Here is a 7,433-nt window from a genome sequence, read left to right on the forward strand (position 1 = left end):
CTGCCGTCGGAGAGCCGCCGGCGGCTCAGCCGGTCCCGGAGCGGGACCGGGACTGGTGCGAGGTTGGCCTGGGCCTGGCCGCCCGCGGATCCGCCGCCGGCGCCGCAGAAGGCCCGAGATGTAGCTCTCCAGGTGGCGGCCTGGAGCAGCGCCGTCAGGGGGCCCAGTGACCGGGGAGTCGGCATAGAAGCGGCCGCGCAGGCGGGGGCTCTGCAGGGCCACAGCGTGCAGCGGACTGGGCGCCAAAAAGGAGGTGGCTACGCCCCCGGGCCCGGTCTCTTGCGAAGCCGTCGGGTAGGGAGCGGAGAAGGAGCGGGGCACAGCTGCCCGGCCTCCCCCGGAGGCCTCCTGGGAGCTGGGGCCAGCTTCTCCTGCAGGAAGAGGAGACAAGAGGGGCTGGAGGTGGGTTTCCTCCTTTTCATGCAGGAACACTTCCCTTCCCTCCTCCCTCCCCTCTTTCCTAGCCCCATTCTCTCCCTTCCAGGGAACCCAGAAAATCAAAGTTGGAAGAAAGAATGTTAAGTTACCCTCTGTCCTGGCCTCAGACTGCCTAGCTGTGTGACCCTGGGCAAGTCACTTAACTCTCATTGCCTAGCCCTTACCTTCCTTCTGCCTTGGAACCAATACTGAAGATTGTTTATAAAGAGACCATCTATTCCAGCACGGTTATTTTCCTGACAGGAAACCAAGCACATGAAATTTAGCTTTGGAAGAGATCTGAGACATCATCTGATCTCTTCATTTTACAGGTGAGGAAACTGAGGCACCATGGGGTCCAGGGGCTTACCCACACACTTGGGCAGAGCCAGAACTCCCAGCATAACCCATATTTGCAATCCCTTCCTCTACATTAAAGCCACTCCACAAAGGACTTAACTATAAGACCCAACAAGTCAAAGAGGGAATGCTTCCCTTTCCAGATGCACTGGTGGTCACTAAAGACAATTCTCCAAAGCTCTTTGCCCTTTTCCTATTTACAGATTAGAAGAGTAAAACTAGGAGGCAACCAGGTGGCTCAATGGATAAGAGTGCTGAGCCTGGAGTCAAGGACACCTGAGTTCCAATCTGCCCTCAGACAGCTGTGTGAACTTGGACAAGTCACTTAACCTGTTGGTCTCTGTGGAGAAGAAAACACAGACCACTCCAGTGTCTTTGCCAAGAAAACGCCATGGCCAGTTTGGGCTTGCAGTGGTCCATGGGGTTATTGAAGAGTCCTTTGGTAACAAAGAGTTCAGCTATGATTGGACAACAATAACAAGAGTGGCAAGGCTGATAGACAGTGGTTCAAGACTGGCCTCTGACACAGCCTAGACACTTAATCTCCCAGCACTCTGGACAATTCATAAAAACTGTGAGGACAGCATTGGTAGAGAGAATGTCCTCACCTGGGTGAAATCACAGGACCAGTCCTTATTCCAGCAATGAAATTAGCACATGCTCTGTAGTCTGAGGACCTGAGTTCAAATCTCACTTCTGGTATTACTTGTGTAACCTAGGATAAGTCAGTCTCCCTGAGCCTCAGTTTCCTCATCTGTAAAAATGAGTGAGTTAGGGGAATCTAGGTGGTTCAGTGGATAGAGTCAGGAGTCCTAGATTCAAATCTGACCTCAGACACTTCCTATCTGTGGAACCCTGGGCCAGTCACTTAACCCCAGTTGCCTAGCCATTACTGTTTTTCTGCCTTGAACCAGTGGATTCTGAGACAGAAGGTAAGAGTTGTTTGTTTGTTTTTAATGAGACAAGATGGCCTCTAGATGGGATCACAGTGAATGGAGTGTTGTATTTGGAGTCAGGAAGATCTGGGAAAATTCCAATCCTGCCTCAGACATTTGTGAGTTGCATAATCCAGGGCAAGTTACTTAATGTTTCTCAAAATCCAGTGAGGATAATAATAGCACCGACCTTATAGGTATGGATTGATCAAAAGAGCTTTGTAATCTGTAAAGCACTGAATTCTTCTTCTTCTTGGTTTCTGATTTTCCTTCCAGCTCTAGGTGGATGGGTCTCTTTCCACTAACTATCCCCCAGCTCCTCTCTCTTCTGGTCCTCTTGCCTGATTACCCAGGCAGAACATAAGAGTTTCATGGCCCTTAGTTTCAGAATCACCCCTCCATCTTATAGATTGGGCACTCGAAGCTCAAAAAGAAGACTTATCCAAGGCCACACAGCAGAGCAAGGGCAGGAACAAAAACCATGACCTCACATCCAGCTACTTACCCACTCACTCCCTCAAGCCCTGAGGACAAACATTGTCTCTCCTCTCTCTTTCTTCTCTTCCCTCCTTACCTTTTCTCACTCCTACACACACACACACACACACACACACACACACACACACACACACACAAACACTCCAGATGTCCTCACTGAAGTTCCCTTTGGAGCTCTGAAAGTCCATGACTCAATGGCCCAATTTCCTGGACCCCCTCCTGCTCCCTTCTACTTATTCAAGGGTTCCTTCCCTGGCCTTCTTACCCAGAGACTTGGGCCTTTCGCTGGCAAATGCTCCCCGAGGCTCAGAGGGGCCCAGACGGCTGTAGGAACCTGAGCCGGAGAAACCACTGTCACCTCCAAAAGTTGAAGGAGGCGAGTCTGGACCAGTAGGGGAAGGGCCTTCATAGAAACCTGGATGAGGTACAGAAGGGAGAGACTGAAGGGCAGAAAGAGGGGGGAAGGGAGGGGAGAGATGGATAAGAGACAAAAAAAGAGGGAAGGTAGGTTGGGGCCTCGCTTTGAGAGTTGAGGGGTTTAGATCGAGGTTGCTGGGTTTCCTCTCACCTGAGCTCAGCCCAATATCTTCCTCCAGGCCTTCAGCATCCAAGCTCAGCTCTCCCAGATGTTGACCCAATTCCCACATCAACCCAGGCAGGGCCTCCTGGAACAACAATGGGTGTGAGGGGAAGGGAAGGAGAGAAACTCATGCAGACATAGCTGCCCCCTTGCCCTGACACATAGAGTCTCAAGTTCCCAGTGAAGAGTGCCAGGAATAAACTGGGAGTTCAGGCTGTGACTGAGAAATTGCTATCGAAGTTATGAATATATGGATGATGAAGCCCTAAAGTTTGACTCATCCGTGATTCCAACAAGAGAAGGAGAAGAGATCAGAGACTTTTGGGGGGAGCTGAGCCAGAGGCTCCTATGCATACGCTGACCATCAGGCTCCCCTGCTCCAAAACAGTCAGTGGTGTCCTTATCCAACTGCCTCTGCTTGGCATCACTTCAGAATCTCATTCCCCCCCCCCCAGCTTCCCAGGCTGATTCTCCATTATTCCCATCACTCCAGCCAAGCAAACTCCTTGCTGTTCCCCATCTCCATGCCTTTGCCCAGGACTTCTGTCTACCTAAAATGTTCTTCCTATTCACCTCCACCCCTTTGAATCCTAAACTACCTTCAAGGCTCAGCTCATGTTACCAAAGTGGCTAGTGATCCCTCCTCCCCTCCCCCCCCCCAGAAGCCGCTCGGTATCCATTTTGCATTTGCTTCTCTGTTTCCATGTTGTTTCTCCCCAGTGGAAGGTAAGCTTCTTGAGGGTAGAGACTTTTAGGTTCGTCTTTATGTCCTCAGCACCCTGGACAGTGCCTGGCACACAGGAAGTGCTTAAGGAAGCTCAGCTGATTGGCTTGGATAGAGGTTGGCCAGGAGCCAGGAAGAACCTGAGTCCTTTCTCTGGCCCACACTGGCTGTATAGCCTTGGACAAGTCTTTTAACTTTCTGTGCTCCAGGAAATGTTACTAAACTACAAATTCCAGACTAGTCTGGAATCTTGATGGGGAGAGTTTTCACCAGGGATCAGGACCCTGTAGAGCATGCCCTAAAGCCCCATCTAAGTCTTAATCTGTTCCTGAAAGTGAGGAGAAAGATTGAAAGGGAATGAACTTTCTCTCATTTGTTTTGAGAGGCAACAACTCTTTTTAACCCTCATCTTCTCTTGTCTTTGGATTCAGAAAGCTGAAGTCAGCTCAATCAACAACTCCTTATTAAGAGGAGACAGTGGCTTGGGGACGCTACAAAGCTTCAGTAACCACCAGTGATGCAGGAGAAAGAGCACTGGATAAGGAGAGCCACTGACTCGCTCTGTGGTTTCCAGCCAGTCCCTCAGCCCTTCTGAGCTTCAGTTCCTTAAATGAAGGCAGCTGGTCTGCAAAGTCCCTTCCAGCACTGTCTATGATCCTAGACTGCTTTACTGCCACTGGTCTGTTTCCCCCTTTGTAAAAAATGAGGGGTTTGGTTCCATGGCCTTAGCAGTCCTATCCTCAGGGAGCTTCCAATCTAGGAAGGAGATATAACCAATCCCTAAGACGCTGATGAATGCTTTTGTCAACCCTGACGCATCTTGTCAGTGTGAGCCATAGCTATGACATACAGTCAACAGTGAGACAAAATGTTACATGGGTGCACTAGAGATGAACAAAATAAGGATGGTTCAAGGGATCTGAAGGGCTTCAAGGAGGTAACAGGACTTGAATTTGGCTCTTACAGATGGGTAGGAGTTCAACAGGTATTCTGATACCCTTTCCTGAAGGCAGAAGGGAAGTAAAACTCAATCAGACTGAGCACCATGAATTGCACTAAGACTTTTGGGACACTCTGTACCTATACTTTTGGGAAGGAGGAGGACTGGCTTTATAAGGGACTAAGTTTATATTTGGAGCTTGGGTTATATGCCCAGGCTCAAGGACCGAAGATAAATCGATTGGCTTAGAGTTATTGTGCTGGGTCAAAAAAAAAAAAAAAAAAAAAAAGAGGGAAGGGGGTTGCTTACAAAGATGGCTTTTTGCCTGTAAAATCCTGAGAGAATTTAACTGACCAGAAAGCCAGAGACCTAAGAGAGATCTCCAATGAGATATTATGCTGAATTGACCACTAGGCCTGGAGTCAAGAAGGAAGGAATTCAAATCCAGACTTGGACATTAACTAGGTGACCCTGGGTAAGTCACTTCACCACTGTCTACCTCAGTTTCCTGAACTACAAAATGGAGATAATAATAAGCACCTACCGCCCAGGTGAAAATCAAATGAGATAACAGTTGCAAGTACTTGGCACTGTGCCAAGTCGATGCTAACTATTAATATTATTACCAGTGGCAACCAAGAGGCAGAAGCACGTGGGAAATCAGGTACTATCACCTCCAAGAACCAAGATTAGTTTCCTTGACAGAGCAATGGGAATTTCCTTGAGTACCTGGAGAATTCAGGGTCCCAGCCTTCTAGAGAAAGATAGGAAAGAAAGCCCCAGCCCACCTTCCCCCCAAATCCCTCTCTGTTCCTCAGTCTACCTCTTCTGTACTTTATCCAGGTTTCTGCAAAGTTCTTCTATTGAACCTGAGCACCACCAGCCCACTGGGGAGGGGGGAAGGATGGTGTCTCCCAGCCACACACACACAGCTAGTGGATCAGAAAGCAGAAGTTTACGTATCTAGCCAAACGAAGTTTATATTTCTTCTTGGCCATGAACCCCTTGGGATAATAAAATAAGGCTGAGAGTGACCCTCAGGAAGAATTAGACTCACTAAGTTGTCCAGAAGAGGAGGGATGCCTTATGAAAAGAAAAAAAATTTTTCTAATGGAAATCTAAACCATAGGGTTGAGCCATTCGTCTGAGGAACTGCCTAGAATCCTGGGAGGAGGATGAGACTCACCAAAGGAGAATGGGCCATTGTTTATGGAGATATATAGATATAGATATAGATATAGATATAGATATAGATATAGATATAGATATAGATAGATATATAAAATAAAGGCTGTCCTGTATATGTGGTTATCTTTATTGCTTTCATGGAAGTAAAGGACTTTGTCTACTGCTGTGGAGACCCAGACAAAAGCTGTACTGGGACTTGTATTTTGGAGTCCTCCAGAGGAAACTCTGGGTAGGTCAACATAGGCCAATAGGTGTTTTTTTTCCTATAACTCCCCAAGATTGAACCTGATAGGGGCACCAGGCTTAGAGATGGGAGGTCTGGTCTCAGACACTTTGTAGCTGTGTGACCTGGGGCAAGTCATTTACCCCCAATTGCCTAGCCCTTACCACTCTAATGCCTAGGAACCAATATTTAGCATTGATTCCAAAAAGAAAAAGAAAAAAAAAAAAGATTGAACCTGCTCCATCTAAAGGCAGAGTCAGGGGATGTAGGTCAAAGTTTGTAGAACTTTACACTCATAAAATCTTTCCCTTTGAACCTTAGAATAATGGGTATTTACATCCACAGGAATCTAGGTCCTTATGAACGGAGCTCCAATTGCCTTAGGACCTATCTGAGAAGCAGATAACGTCAAAGCTAAAAGGCACACGAAATGGAAAGAAATAGGATCCAGAGGTACAAAAACATTAAGGGCAGCTTTTGGTGGCAGGGAAGAATTGGAAACTAAGTGGCGTGTCCATCACCTGGTGAATGGCTGAGCAAACCATGCTATATGAATGTAGTGGAATACTATCATGCCATTTTTGTGTGCTTCTCCCCACCCCCACAGTCTCCATTAGCCTGTAAGATCCTGGAGGATAGGGACCAACTTTTGCCTTTGTTTGCCAGAGCTTAGCGCAATGAAGATGTTTAATAAATGTATATAGACTGACTGACATAAGAAATAACAAAAAGAGATGAGTTCAGAGAAACCTGGGAAGACTTGTATGAACTGATACTGAGTGAGGTGATAAGAGCCAGTTAGACAACTTCCATAATAACAAATCTTTCAAAGACTTTAGACCTCCAGTCAGTGCAATGACCAACCCGTGATTCCAGAGGGCTGGTGGTGGTCTATCCTAACCAACTTCCTGACATAGAGGTGATACATTCAAGCACATATATTTTGGGACATAGACCATGTGGGAATTTTTTCTGCTTGGGTTTATATTTGTTACCAGGGTTTTCTTTTCTTTTTCCCCCTTTAAATTGAGGGTGGATAAGAGAAATAAAACATGTACTCATTCATAGAAGTGCAGCTCAAAGAAAACTTTCTTCCAAATCTTCCTTTTACAGTTGGGGAAACTGAGACACCGAGCAAGGGAGAAGGACATGCCTCTGGTTTATATCCAAAGTCCAGATCAGAAATATTCCCTGGCTTTGGTCTCTCCACTATGATTCCTGACCCTCAAACAAAAGCTTCCTGTCTGGGTGTTAGGAGATGGAGGACAGCAAGAAGGGGAGTACTGGCCTCCCTGGTCCAGGAGCTGGGAGGAGAGGAGGGGCAAGGGGCAGGGCTTCATCAGAAGAGTCAGTTCCTTCCCTATTTAGGGCAGAAAGAAGGGGGCCCTGGAGGAAACTCTCCCCACCTCTCCTCCCCAACCCTCCCCTCAGCTCCTTCAGGGCCAGATGCCAAGGAACACTTTGGAGAGACCCAGGATTTCATAACATTGAGAGCTTCCCGCTCATCTAGTCCAACCTCACTTTAAAGAGAGGGAAACTGAGTCCCAAGGTTACACAGAGTAAGATTC

At 47.5% G+C, this 7,433-nt stretch overlaps 1 protein-coding gene across 1 annotated transcript in view; it reads right to left on the reverse strand.

Moving 5' to 3' along the window:
* Positions 1-2,563, reverse strand: part of GNG8 (G protein subunit gamma 8) — a 20,443-nt gene extending 17,880 nt beyond the window's left edge. The window contains exon 1 of the mRNA XM_044671101.1: positions 2,476-2,563. The gene's annotated coding sequence lies outside the window, so the exon portion shown is untranslated. The remainder of the gene's footprint in view (positions 1-2,475) is intronic.
* Between the last annotated feature and the right edge of the window lie 4,870 nt (positions 2,564-7,433).

The sequence above is a fragment of the Gracilinanus agilis genome, chromosome 3, assembly GCF_016433145.1.
Source record: "Gracilinanus agilis isolate LMUSP501 chromosome 3, AgileGrace, whole genome shotgun sequence".
In the NCBI taxonomy this organism is placed as follows: Eukaryota; Metazoa; Chordata; class Mammalia; order Didelphimorphia; family Didelphidae; genus Gracilinanus; species Gracilinanus agilis.